The 14,126-nt window shown below is 39.7% G+C and overlaps 1 long non-coding RNA gene and 1 other non-coding gene across 4 annotated transcripts in view; one reads left to right on the top strand and one right to left on the bottom strand.

The window, feature by feature from the left end:
• The window catches only part of LOC149125113 (uncharacterized), a 104,112-nt gene extending 90,556 nt beyond the window's left edge, over positions 1-13,556 (top strand). For all 3 annotated transcript variants that reach the window (XR_016212431.1, XR_016212432.1, XR_016212433.1), the window contains one exon: positions 13,446-13,556. This is a non-coding gene — a long non-coding RNA (uncharacterized LOC149125113). The remainder of the gene's footprint in view (positions 1-13,445) is intronic.
• On the bottom strand, positions 7,016-7,208 carry LOC127483360 (U2 spliceosomal RNA). Its single transcript, XR_007909551.1, has one exon. It is a non-coding gene; the product is annotated as a U2 spliceosomal RNA (small nuclear RNA).
• Positions 13,557-14,126: the final 570 nt, after the last annotated feature.

Below are 14,126 nucleotides of genomic sequence, written 5' to 3'. Positions count from 1 at the left end.
AGAGAGAGAAAGGCCTGCCTTCCTCCTCAAATGGCCTCAACAGACAGAGCTGTGCCGATCTGAAGCCAGGAGCCAGGTGCTTCCTCTTGGTCTCCCATGTAGGTGCAGGGGCCCAAGCACCTGGGCCATCCTCCGCTGCTTTCCCAGGCCACAGCAGAGAGCTTGACTGTAAGAAAAGCAACCGGGACTAGAACCAGTGCCCATATGGGATGCTGGCGCTGCAGGCGGAGGATTAGCCTAGTGCACCACGGTGCCAGCCTAGACAAAATATTTCAATTTCTGTTTGTCATGGAATTTCTTTATTCAACCTTCATTCATAAATGAGAGCTTTGCAGGGTATAGTATTCTGGGTTAACAGATCTTTTCTCTTAAAATTTGGAATATATCTCGCCATACTCTCCTAGCCTGTAGGGTTTCTGATGAGAAGTCCACGCTGAGTCTAATTGGAGATCCTCTGAAAGTAATCTGGCATTTTTATCATGCATATTTTAGAATCTTTTCTATGTTTTACTGTGGAGAGTTTGATTATAATGTGTCATGGTGAAGATCTTCTGGTCATGTCTACTAGGAGCTCTGTGTGCTTTCTGTATTTGGATGTCTCTTTCTCCAAATTAGGGGAATTTTCTGTTATTTTTGCACTAAAAAGACCTTCTAATCCTTTCTCTCTTTCCCCTTCTTCAGGAACTCCTAAAACCCATTGGGTCATTTGATAGTATCCTACGGATTCTCAACAATGTTTTTTAGTTTTCTAAATCTTCTTCTTGTGTTTGATCTGACCATATAATTCCTGTGCTTTGTCTTCTAAGCCATATATTCTTTCTTCTGCTTCACTGATTCTGTTGTTAAGGCTCTCTACTGCATTTTTTTATTTGTTCTATTGCAATCTTCATTTCCAAGATTTCATTGTGATTTCTCTTTAGGATCTCAAATTGTGGGAAAAATTTTCTTTGATGTCATGTACAGATTTCATTAGTTTATGCATTTACTTCTTTTTTTTTTTTTTTGACAGGCAGAGTGGACAGTGAGAGAGAGAGAGACAGAGAGAAAGGTCTTCCTTTGCCGTTGGTTCACCCTCCAATGGCCGCCGTGGCCGACGCGCTGCGGCCGGCGCACCGCGCTGATCCGATGGCAGGAGCCAGGAGCCAGGTGCTTTTCCTGGTCTCCCATGGGGTGCAGGGCCCAAGCACCTGGGCCATCCTCCACTGCACTCCCTGGCCACAGCAGAGAGCTGGCCTGGAAGAGGGGCAACCGGGACAGAATCCGGCACCCCGACCGGGACTAGAACCCGGTGTGCCGGCGCCACTAGGCGGAGGATTAGCCTAGTGAGCCGCGGCGTCGGCCCTATGCATTTACTTCTGATAACTTTTAAGTAATCTGTCGCTCCCCCTCTTCGTGGAGGAATGACACAGGACCCTGCGTTGTTCTTTCGTCTGCTCGGCCCTTCCCAGGTTTGCTGCTGGTTCTTCCCGGGTTGGCTACCATCCCTTCCACCTCCGTGGAAGGGTGGTTCCCCCTGGCCACTTTCCCCACTTCCGTAGGGGAGCGGCACACCGCTGGCCGGCTCTCTCGGGGGCTGCACAGGTGTTCCTTCAGATAGATGTTCCCCTTAGATGTTCCTGGTGCATGTTGTCTCTCTCCTCCTTTATAGTCCTCTTCCACCAATCCCAACTCTGCTACCCACACGCCGAGTACGCTGCTCTCCTCCAATCAGGAGCAGGTCCTACAGTTTATTGGTTGAACTGGAGGCAGCTGTGTAGAAGCTGTTTCTCCCTTCTCAGCGCCATATTGTGGGAGAGCAGATGCATAGAATAAGTCTTAATTCCAGTAACTTAGTCTAGTCCGAGTTGCTCCCCACAGTAATCCTATTTAATCTTAAGTAATCAATTTTTTGAATTCCATTTCTGGCATTTCTTCATTCTCATTATCTTCACAATTTAGTATTAAAATGTTGTGTTCTTTTGGGGGCATCATGTTGTCTTCCTTATTTTTGTTTCTTGAATTGGTACTTTTGTTATTTGGCATTTGTGGAGATACTTGCTGGTTTCTTCTTTGTCTGCTTTCAGGGATTACCTAGAGTGTGTGCTTGGTCTGGTCAAGGAGCTCTGTTCAGTGCTTCATGGTGAAGGGCATGTCTAGGTGACACACCCAGGTTTGGTGTGGTAAATCTCTTTTTTTTTTTTTCTTTTTTTAATTGGGGTGGGTGGTGGTGGGGGGTTGTTCTTGTCTGTTGGCATAGACTCAACTAAGCTCCTCTCCTCAAAGGTAACCAGGGCCTCGACGCTAGCCCCAGTGAGTATATTATTCATCTGCTCTGCCACAAGGACCACACAAAGGATCTGTGCAGTCCTCAGTATAAGCTCAAATTCCCCAACGATGTCCATTGTCAGGTAACCAGGGAGTGCTGGTCATGTGGAGCCTCCCGCGGTGGCTGCCCCAAGTCCCAGCTACATCCTACGCAGCCTCAGTGCTTTCACAGTCCCAGCACACAAGCTTCTCACAGTCATGAGCACTCAGTCCCCTGTCTGTTTTCCCCACCAGACTCAGGAGTCTCCTCTTGGCTGGTTGCTGGGCACGGATGTGAGCTGGCACAGCTGTTATGTATGTCCAAAATGGTGCCTGCTCTCTGTCAGCTTGTTACTGGATGTTTTTGCAGGATGACTGGGGAGAGAGAAAATATGCCTCCCACTTTGTTTTCTTTCCCTCTAGTTTGGTGGGCACACTATCCCCCATGGGGCTCCAAGCTGGATTCCCTCTAGGCTCTTCCTGCAGCTTTTCACCAGTGGCTTGGGCTGCTACCGTCTGACCTTACCTCCCTCTCTAACGCTGATGTGGTTGGTGGCTCTTGGCTGCTGAGGTCCTGAGTTGCGCATGTCCTGCCCTCCACGTGGGTCCACTGTATTCCTCCAATTTACGTAGTTTCCTTTGCTGTTTTCTCCCTAACTCTTCCCTGAAACTATGCTCTTTCCACTTTTTAAAAACTATCTTCTTCTAGACTATAGCAGCAAGCTCCCTCTGTACTCTGACATCTTAATCCTCTCTTGCTCAGTTCCTTCTCTAAAACTCTCCCTGTGTAAAAGAAGAAGTTAAAAAAAAAGACCAAGAACACTGTTTAGTGAAATTCCTCTGCATACAAGTTTGTTATAAGGCATAGCTCTATGGATGTAAAGAAATTCTTTTTTTTTCTCTCCCGAAATTAAGGACCGTGGAAAGCAAGTTCTTCCCTAATTTCAGGGTTCCATCATTGATCTTGTATTCAGTCTTGTCAAAATGTCTGACTTCTCTTACTCTACAGTATTTCCAACGCTCGACAACTCTGTCTCAGATTTCTACAAAAGCTTCTTAAATATACTACTTCTTACCTTGCAGTCTTTTAAATTTATACTATGTGGTACACAAATGACTGGCATATCATATTTTGTATAAAAAGAAAGGGGACTTTGTTGCAGAATTGGCTCTGCCACTTAATTTTATGTCTTTCTGCAGAAGATTTAATTTCTCTAAGTTCAGAATATTTAAAAAAATTGTAAAATGAAGATAATAATACTCATCTTGTGTGGTTCATACAGAGATTAAAAGGTTGGATACAATGTGCTGAAGCATAGTGTCTGCTCTAGCATCATAATTGTGAGTGTTAAATTAAGGGCTGAGTGTTGTGCTAACTGCTTAATGTGTACTACCTCATTTGCCTTTATTTATTTTGGTGTAAATTTTTATTATTTCCACTTTCCATTGATAAAATGAAACAAAACTTATATAGGGTCATAAAACAAGTAAAGTGGGTAGGAATTCAAAACCCAGTCAGTTGGATTTCTTTTTTTAAAAAAATTTATTTATTAATTTGAAAGAGTTACAGAGAGGCAGAGGCAGAGAGAGAGAGAGAATCTTCCATCCACTGGTTAATGCCCCAGATGGCCACAATGGCGGGGAGCTGCACTGATCAGAAGCCAGGAGCCAGAATCTTCCTGTAGGTCTCCTACAGGATTTCAGTGACCCAATGACTTTGGCCATCTCCTACTGCTTTCCCAGGCTATAGCAGAGAGCTAGATTGGAAGTGGAGCAGCCAGGACTCGAACTGGTGCCCATATGGGATGCCATACTGCAAGCAGTGGCTTTACCCGCTATACCACAGCACTGGCCCCGTCAGTGGGCTTTTAAAACACTTGCTTTTAACCACTGGGCCACAGCTACCCTGAGAGGTAGAATGGAAATTGAGAGCATTATGAAACTTAGCTGCTATATGGTTGTGGGCAAGTTACTTAAAGTTTTTGAGCATCAGTTATCTGTAAAATGAGGATAATAATGGCTATTTGTAACCTGGTAATGCGAGTTTAATAAGAATGGTACACAATCGCAGTCAATAAAGGATGTCTTTTATTATTTTTATTTCTAAGTTACAATCTTTTAGCCACTCTTTAAAAATCCTGTTGTTGGGGCTAACTCTGTTGTGTGCTGAGTCTCCACCTGCGGGGCCAGCATCCCCTATGGGTACTGGTTTGAGCCCTGGCTGCTCCACTTCCAATCCAGCTCTCTGCTGGCGGCCTGGGAAAGCAGCGTAGGATGGCCCAGGTCCTTGGGCCCCTGTGCCCACATCAGGGATCTGGACCAAGCTCCTGGCTCCTGGCTTCAGCCTGGCACAGCTCCAGGCTGTTGTAGCCATTTGGGGAGTGGGCCAACAAATGAAAGAGCTTTCCCTCTCTCTGTATCTCTGCCTCTCAAACAAATAAATATATATATATATATATATATATATATATATTTTAAATCCTATTGTTTTCCCTCTGTCTCAAAGACAAAGCCCATACTCCCTTGCATGGCAGGCCAGCCTTTGAATACTTGCTTCCTCCCCTCAGCTTCCACCCTGGTACAATTACCTGTGGCTTCTCCAAGGTCCATTGCTAATCTCATAACTCTATGCTTTGTAAGTTTCCTTTCTTAATCTGGAAAACTGCCTCTCTTCTTGCTCACACAGCAACATTGCAACATTTGTCTTCTGTTTAATTCTCATTCCTCAATACTTGGATCTTCGATTCCACTCCTTTGTTTCTGGTTCCTCCTTCATAGTTGGATGTTGTTGGTAAAAGCCTCTGTAAGTATGCAAATGTCCATCTATTCTCATTGTGCTATTATTTACCAGTCTTTTTTCTCACTAGACTGTGAATGGTCAGAGGGCAAAGAATTTTTTTTAATTTTGATATTCCAAGACTTAGCAATATGAGCACTCAAGAGTGCTTGACGTGTAATAAATGTAATAATTAGAGGTATAGAGTCTGGCTCTTAGCTGGTGATTAACAAATATTTTCTGTTATTTTAGTGTTTGTATATGATTATATTTAATATGGACTGTATGCCATTTTGGTAATAATTGTCTTACTGTTTACTAACTACTTATTTTTTTAATATTTTATTTTATTTAATGAACATAAATTTCCAAAGTATAGCTTATGGATTACAGTAGCTTCCCCCCCAACTTCCCTCCCACCCACACTCCCACTCCTTCTCCCCTTCCATTCACATCAAGATTAATTTTCAATTATCTTTATATACAGAAGATCAATTTAGCATATATTAAGTAAAGATTTCCACAGTTTGCACCCACACAGAAACACAAAGTATAAAATACTATTTGAGTACTAGTTATAGCATTAATTAAACACCTAAGAGTAATTATGTATTAATTACAGAGTTCAACCAATAGTTTTAAGCAAAACATAAAAAATACTAAAAGGGCAAAGTATTAAGTTCTTTTTTTTGTTTGTTATATAATTTTTTTTTATTTAATAAATGTGAATTTACAAAATGCAACTTGTGTATTGTGGCTCCCCCCCCCCCCCCCAACCTCCCTCCCTCCCTCCCATGGCCCTCCCCTCTCCCACTCCCTCTCTCATCCCTCCCTTCATCGAGTTTCATTTTTAATTACCTTCATATACTGAAGATCAACTTAGTATATACTAAGGAAGGATTTCAACAGGCTGCACTCACACAACCGCACAAGGTATAGGGTATTGTTCGACTAGTAGTGTTGTTTTTAAGTTTCATAGTAAAACACATTAAGGACAGAGATCCTACATGGGGAGCATGTACCCAGTGACTCCCGTTGTTGATTTGACAATTGGCACTCTTATTTATGGCGTCAGCAATCACCCGAGACTCTTGCTATGAGCTGTCTAGGCTAACTACTTATAATATTAGGGCTGTTTGCGGCTTTGTTGGCTCACACACATTTCAGAACATCAGCAACATGCTTATGGGAGTTTCTCTGATACAATTTATCTTCTCTCTCAGTAGAAGTAAACATAATCTGCAAACTGCTTACTTTCCTCATTGTGTAAATAAAGTGAAAGTCTCCAGTTATTTGGATTTTTTAAGCACACACATGACCACTTTTGTTAAGTGTTAACTGACCTAAAGCATAAGTTTTTCCACTAAATTAAACGGAAAAGAATCAGCAAGGTTCTGCAAAAAAGAAATAAAGAAATAAACATGACAATCAACACAAAGAAGGTTGGAAATCCTTTTAGGCACAGTTTGCAGATCTGACAATGTCGTCTCTTTTGACAAAGATTCAGTGTTGGGAGCCCCTGCTGGGGAGAGGGTAAAAGAGGAAGGAAGGAATGACAGGGATACAATTTGAGTGTTTTGACAGCCTAGTCAAAGAAATGAATTGCCTTGGGCATGTGCACATTTTAACTCCTGCAGTAATGGTTACAATTCTTCCTAGCATTGTCTAAATCCTAGAATCAGCTCTTTAAAAAACTGAAAGTTGCATGCCTGACACACACACACACACACACACACACACAATTGAAAATAAATGTGAAAAAAAATCACACGAGCAAAGAATTGAATAGTTTCAAGTCTTTGTTATATGGGTAGGAATTTTCTTACTTTTCAATCTTCATTAAGCACAAACTGGGGTGTTAAGCACTATACGTTATTCTCTTGGGCTCCATGTGTAAAATTTCAGGAATGCATTTTGACAGGGAAGAGCAGGTTTAATGATGTGGAATATGATACAGTAGGCTAAAATTTAGTCCCAAAGTGTATAGAACTAGTCATTCGTAATCCATTGATGCTTCTGGTCATTTCTTTTGTCAAAATGATGATTACTGGAAAAGGCAAGTCAATCAACAATAAATTTCTGCTTGTTGATATTAAACTGATAAGAACAGGTACTACACTTGATCTTAGCCAAAAGGCAGAGAAGCGATAAATTTCTGCTTGTTGAAATAAGACGTGGTCTTTTGGGATGTCAGGAGCTCTGTCTGTCTTCTGTCTCTCTGTCTCTTTTTTCCCCCGCTTCAGCATCCATCTCACTAACCCTCCTACACGTGAAAACAGGGCATATAACTCTAAAGGGAGCATGAGGAGCCAAGGGAAGGAGTGGGGTATATGGGATATTGACTTAATAGAGAGTTACATTCAACACGGAGGATTTGTGTTGTTGGGCTGACTATTGTTTGAAATGAAATCCAGTAGCACCAAGTTTTGGGCATCATTAAAAAAAATTCAACTCACAGTTCATAATTACCTATCACTGTGTTGGGCACAGGGGAGAATATATGAAACAGCAGATAGTGCCTACATGCCCTGTCCCCCTACAAATGAACTAGGCAGATGTGTACAGTTGAGCAAATAAAATGCCTTTTGTCATTTACTAAACTAGTTTTTGTGATTAAACAACACCAGCATTACATCAATTAAAAGAATCTTTTATTTGTGAAGTATTATACTTAGTTGTATTGTGAAATAAATTCTAAAATTCTAATAAACTGCAGTATTTCCTTCCTTTCCCCCCTTTTTTCCAATCCTGTTATTCTTTCCTGTCGTTTTTCTTTTGGAATTACTAATACTACATGACTTACTTTCACCTGACTTTAAAATAATGAAGGGAAATCACTCTAAGTGCCAAGAACTTAGAGGAAACAAGCAACCCAGAGCTGAACAAAACAAGCAAAGCTTAGCTTTGCTTGTCAGATTGGTTTCTAACAGATGGCTTCATGGAGTTAATTTGAGTTTCCTGCCTTCTTAAAACTGTAAGACAACCACATTCTTAGGCACCTGCTTCTAGCAATATACACTTGCCTTTAAATGTTTCTACCCATTGTAATGGAATTAATGGTTGCTCAGCCTTAAGAACAAGTAAATCTCCTTAAGCACTGAACCAGCTCCCTGGGAAAGACTTCAGGAACAGTTCATTATGTGTCACAGCTGGAGTCAATACTCTAGTAATGCTTGAGAACAACACAAATACTTTTAACGGAGACTAATTAGGAGGTAAACAAGAAGAATTACGTGGCTACATATTGTAGATGTAGACTTTTAAAGGGTGGGTGTAATGGTGGTAAAGATTTCTATTGCTCCAGATTCACAACTTTCATAGTAAAAAAAATCTTCGGTTTCAAAGCTGCCTCTGACAAATTGAACTCCAACAGGGCTTCTGGGAATTAGAATTTACAGCTCATGGTTACAAATTTTATCACCTTTGTTTCCAAATGTTTGTTTTCCTAATTTTGTCTCAGGGTGGAAGGGATTATTTATCACAAAGGTTCTTGAAGAGCTGTCAAAATGTGTTTACTCACATATGTATTCCTTCATTTATGTAGCTGGTTGAGCTTCATGGGAATGACCATTTTGCATCAGCATATTTTCTAGCTATGTAAACTAAACTGGGGTGCAGTGGCATGAAGTGGTCAAAGGAGATGATGAAGGAAGAAAAATATTTTCAGGGACTAGTATAGTATTTGGATCATGATAATATTTTAATGTATTTTAGTCTGTGACAAGATATATTGAAGATTGCTTTATAATGTTTGGACATATCTATTCTTTTGCAAGGCAATTGCTAAATCTCCATTAATAATAACTTCAATCTAAATATTTTATTTCATTATGTGATAATAGGTACCTTAATTTGTTTTGTTTTGTTTTAAAGCAATGTTAATTCTAACACTTTGGATTCAGCTTTGAAATGTCTAAATCAATATATATATATAAGCAATTTTAACACTGATTCATCACTAGAGATTGTTCCCAACAACCTATAGAACATCTCGTAATACCCAGAAAAATAACTAAATGTAGATGTTATAGGTTGAGTAGGATTTGTCTCCACAAAGCACATGCAGCAGTTTAAGCTCTGATGTTATAATGTCAGTGGGTTGATTGATTAAAACATCATCTAATGATGGCCTCTGTAAGGTATAGCTATTGAGAGGTTTTTCAGTCACTGGGGGTATGTCCTTTGGCGGGGAGGAGGTTCTTGTGAGAGGTTTGAGCATTTCAGTTCAAGTTCAGCCTAAGTTCTTTCTTGGCTTCTTAGCTAAACCACGTAGTCACTGTCCCTGAATATGGCATAACTAGTTTCTGTCAGATGCCTAGGAGGCCCCCCAACCTGTAATCTCAATTTGTGAGCTGAAATAAACCTTTTTTCCCCAGAGACACACTCTCAGGTATTTTAGTTAAAACAACAAACAAAAAGTGAAATAATGCTGGTTTATAGCTGCTTCACTCATGTCTAACATTTAATAACTGGGTGCCTGTTATATGCCAAAAACATTTAAAGTCCTGGTGGAAATGTATGTGTGACATACTGCAAAAAAATTTTTTTAAAAGCAAGTTGTTAAATAATACTCATATGTAACAAAGTACAAAGTACACATATATGCAGGACCAAGTTCATAATTGTATCTCCTGGAGGATAGCAATAATTGCTGCCCAAATTACCTCCTTTTCTGGAAACATTTCTTTCTCAAAGGGTGTATTCTTGCAGTTGTAGATTTTTCTAAGTCCCTGCCTCTCCTTGATCTCAACTAGTAGGCAAGTGGTGGACATGAGAAGCAAGGAGAGTAGAAACATTGCTTGGGTTGAGCCAGTTTAGATTCTTATGTCAGAAATTTGGAACTGGTATTCAGAAATGTGAGTTGGTAAATTTACTGGAGATGGGAGTTAAGCTCTGTTTGTGCCAGTGTGTGAGGAACAGAACAAACAAGGCTGGAGGTGGAGGGAGAGACTGTTTTCTGTTTCCTTTCCAGCTCTAAGACTCAGCTATATAAATGACTGTGCTTTGCACCTTTTAATCCCTTGAGATATTTTGATTTTTTTTTATTTTTAAATAAAAAGAAAATCTCTCTCTGCTATGATCTGAATATTAGTTTGGATATTGACTGTCTCCCCAAGGCCCATGTGTTGAAGGTTTGGCTCCCAATGTCTTCTATTAACTGTACTAAGATGGTGGAAACTTAATTCAATTATGGTGTTTGAAGGTGGGGCCTTTGGGAAGTGACTGGGCTGTATCATTAGGGTGGAACTCCCATGGTTAAATCCTGGTGGTTTGCTAAGAGACCACATAGACACAGATGTGCTCCCTGTTGCACCACCGTGGGACACTGCTGGCCAAAAAGGCTTCTCCAGAGGCTGAATCAGGGGGCCCATCTGGTCTTGGACTGTTGAACCTCCAAAACCATCAACCCAAATAAACCTCTTTTGACTGTAAGTAGCCTGTAGTGGCTGTTTTATTAGAATAGCAAGAAACTAACTTACGTATTCTGTATAATCAATCTAGTTTGAGTGAAATTCTTGGTAATTCAGAAAACACTTAAAGTAGGTCATTCATTTCTTCTTTTTGAAAAACAACCTGACAACTCTAAAGGTGACACCCTCTAAGGTCCATGTGAGATACCCATTCCAAAACTCACATGGACAGTTTTGATCTCCAAGAAGATATATAATATTTATGGTTCAATATGTTTTAACACCATTATTTCTAAGCAAGAACTTTTGGATAGACTTTCAAATTTTTACAGGCTCTCTGTAGAACTTCTAAAGAAATAGCATTTTCACTGTGAAATACATTGACTATCCCTTCTCCTAATTACTTGGAACCAAATGTACTTTGGATTTTGAAATTTTTTAGATGTTGAAATATTTGCATATAAATAATGAGATATCTTGGGGATGGGGCCAAAATCTAAACATGAAATTCATTTATATTTCATATACATCTTATACACAAAGCCCAAAGGCAATTTCATATACTATTTTTCATAACTTTCTGCATAAAACAAAGTTTCATTGTATGAAATTTTCCACTGTGGCATCATTTCTTCTTCTTCTTCTTTTTTTTTTTTGACAGACAGAGTTAGACAGTGAGAGAGAGACAGAGAGAAAGGTCTTTCTTCCATTGGTTCACCCCCCAAATGGCTGCTACGGCCGGTGCGCTGCGGCCGGCACGCTGCGCTGATCCGAAGCCAGGAGCCAGGTGCTTCTCCTGGTCTCCCAATGGATGTAGGGCCCAAGCACTGGGGCCATCCTCCACTGCCTTCCCGGGCCACAGAAGAGAGCTGGCCTGGAAGAGGAGCAACTGGGGCAGAATCCGGTGCCCCAACCGGGACTAGAACCCGGAGTGCTGGCACCACAGGCGGAAGATTAGCCTGGTGAGCCATGGCGCTGGCTGGCGTCATTTCAATATTCAAAAACTTTTATACTTTGGAACATTTCAGATTTTTAAATTTTGGATTAGAGATGCTTGACCTGCTACCAATGCCAGCACACTTGGTAAAGTGATAAGTATAAATACACAACTGATCAACAAGATAGGGTATGTGTTGATGAGATTTCACAAATAAGACCAGTGAAAGCAACTAATGAAGGATGGAATTAAAGGGGAGAGAATGATCCTGAGGGGGAAACAGGACACACAGCAGACTCATAGAATGGCAGCACTCCTGCCTCAGAATCAACCCTTGGGACATTCGGATCTGGCTAAAAGGTCCATGAGAGTCTCACAGGCATGGAAAGCCATGACACAGTGGCAAAAAACAATCTAAATGAAAGATCCTGGTGAACAAGACGCCAGCAGAAGGAACAGGCCATCAAGGAGAGAGAGGCGCCTTTCTCTGAAGGGAGGAAGGAACCTCCACTGTGATACAGCCTTGACTAAACAAGGTCAGAGTCAGTGAACTCAAGGGGCTTCCATTGGCTAGACAGCTCATAGCAAGAGTCTCGGGTGATTGCTGACGCCATAAATAAGAGTGCCAATTGTTAAATCAACAACGGGAGTTACTGGGTACATGCTCCCCACGTAGGATCTCTGTCCTTAATGTGTTTTACTATGAAACTTAAAAACAACACTACTAGTCGAACAATACCCTATACCTTGTGCGGTTGTGTGAGTGCAGCCTGTTGAAATCCTTGCTTAGTATATACTAGGTTGATCTTCAGTATATGAAACTCGATGAAGGGAGGGATGGGAGAGGGAGTGGGAGAGGGGAGGGCCATGGGAGGGAGGGAGGTAGGTTGGGGGTGGGGAGCCACAACAATACACAAGTTGCACTTTGTAAATTCACATTTATTAAATAAAAAAATAACTATATAACAAGCAAAACAAAAAAAACAGAAAAAGAACTTAATACTTTACCCTTTTAGTATTTTTTATGTTTTACTTAAAACTATTGGTTGAACTCTGTAATTAATACACAATTACTCTCAGGTGTTTAACTAATGCTATAACTAGTACTCAAATAGTATTTTATACTTTGTGTTTCTGTGTGGGTGCAAACTGTTGAAATCTTTACTTAATATATTCTAAATTGATCTTCTGTATATAAAGATAATTGAAAATTAATCTTGATGTGAATGGAAGGGGAGAAGAGGGAGAGGGGAGTGTTGTGGGTGGGAGGGAAGTTGGTGGGGGGAAGCTATTGTAATCCATAAGCTGTACTTTGGAAATTTATGTTCATTAAATAAAATTAAAAAAAAAAAAAGAGATGCTTGACCTGCATGAATGAATCAAAAATGGTGTTACTGTGTTCCTCTGAAAAATTCCAGGGACTGTTTTCTCCCTGTGTAGCTAAGTATAATGCCTCTACACATTTTGGGATCCTACTATGTGTTTCCAGTCTGTAGCTTTAGCTTTTTTTTTTCTTCTATTGCATTGTATGAATAAAATGCCCAACTTCTCAGATAGTCACAAATAGATAATTAATACACTTTTAAGCATATTTGAAGATCCCTTGACAATATTCACAAATACTACTTAGGGTTGCTTCTAGTAATTTAAAAACATTGCAGGAAAATAAGATTGTAGAAGACATCAATCAGTCTTTTGAAGCAAGGTATTTAAATGAACTCCCATTATCAATATAAATTTAAATGTTTCTCAGATTTCTATTTTGTATAATTTTAAATTCAGTGGCTTGATATATATATATATATATTCCATTTATATTGTACATAAAATTTTGGAGAAATGGCCTTTTTTGCTTCAAAGCTTAGATTTGGGAATAGGCATTAGCATGATGAGATTGTCATCATGGTGAATGTTCACTCTCTGTAAGAAAACAAGCTAAATGTAGTTATCACACTAAAATTTAATTGGATATTGAAAAATCCTGGAAAAATAAAACATGTTGAATTCCTCTTAACTCTTCCTCATCTCTCCAAAACAGGAAACCTCTTTAACTTGGCGTGTTCATCAATTTAAAGACTAAACCAGCTGAAATACTATTAGAATTTGATACATGATGCACTTCAGTTCCCTGCACTGTAACTCAATTTGGTATGTACAATGAGTTTATTTTGATAATTGCTTTATTTAAGATGAATGTTGCTATGAATTTTTCCCAATTACCACGAAAAACCCTTTAACCTCTTGAAAAAGCAAATGACTGTGGTTATATTCAAAGGCAAAATTCTTGAATTATTCTGAGCTTCAGATATTTTATTTAGATGTTGAGTTTCTACAATCATCCTTCCTGATTTAATGTTAGATACCCAGATATCACCAAAGTTCATCTTTGTTAAAAACAAAATGTAGAACATAGCAGTTGTATTATACTAATTATTTAACAAGTTCTGCTGTAGGCAAAAAGTCTTTCAGGCATTTTAATTAAACCAGCTCTGTTTCAGCATGCTAACAAATATGCTAACAAATAACAATTTGATCATCACACTATATTATGGCATAAATGATAAGAATAATTCGGCAAATGTTTTATGTCTATAGGAAACACCTATAGTCAACTTCATTAAACTTTTAAAAAAATTATTGATTGAGAGACAGTGTGTGTGTGTGTGTGTGTGTGTGAGAGAGAGAGAGAGAGAGAGAGAGTGTGAGAGAGCGCTCTCAT

The sequence above is a fragment of the Oryctolagus cuniculus genome, chromosome 8, assembly GCF_051225735.1.
Source record: "Oryctolagus cuniculus isolate XC-2025 breed Fujian yellow rabbit chromosome 8, ASM5122573v1, whole genome shotgun sequence".
Taxonomy (NCBI): domain Eukaryota; kingdom Metazoa; phylum Chordata; class Mammalia; order Lagomorpha; family Leporidae; genus Oryctolagus; species Oryctolagus cuniculus.
Note: the sequence above shows the minus strand (reverse complement) of the source record. Positions and strands in the feature narration are given on the sequence as shown.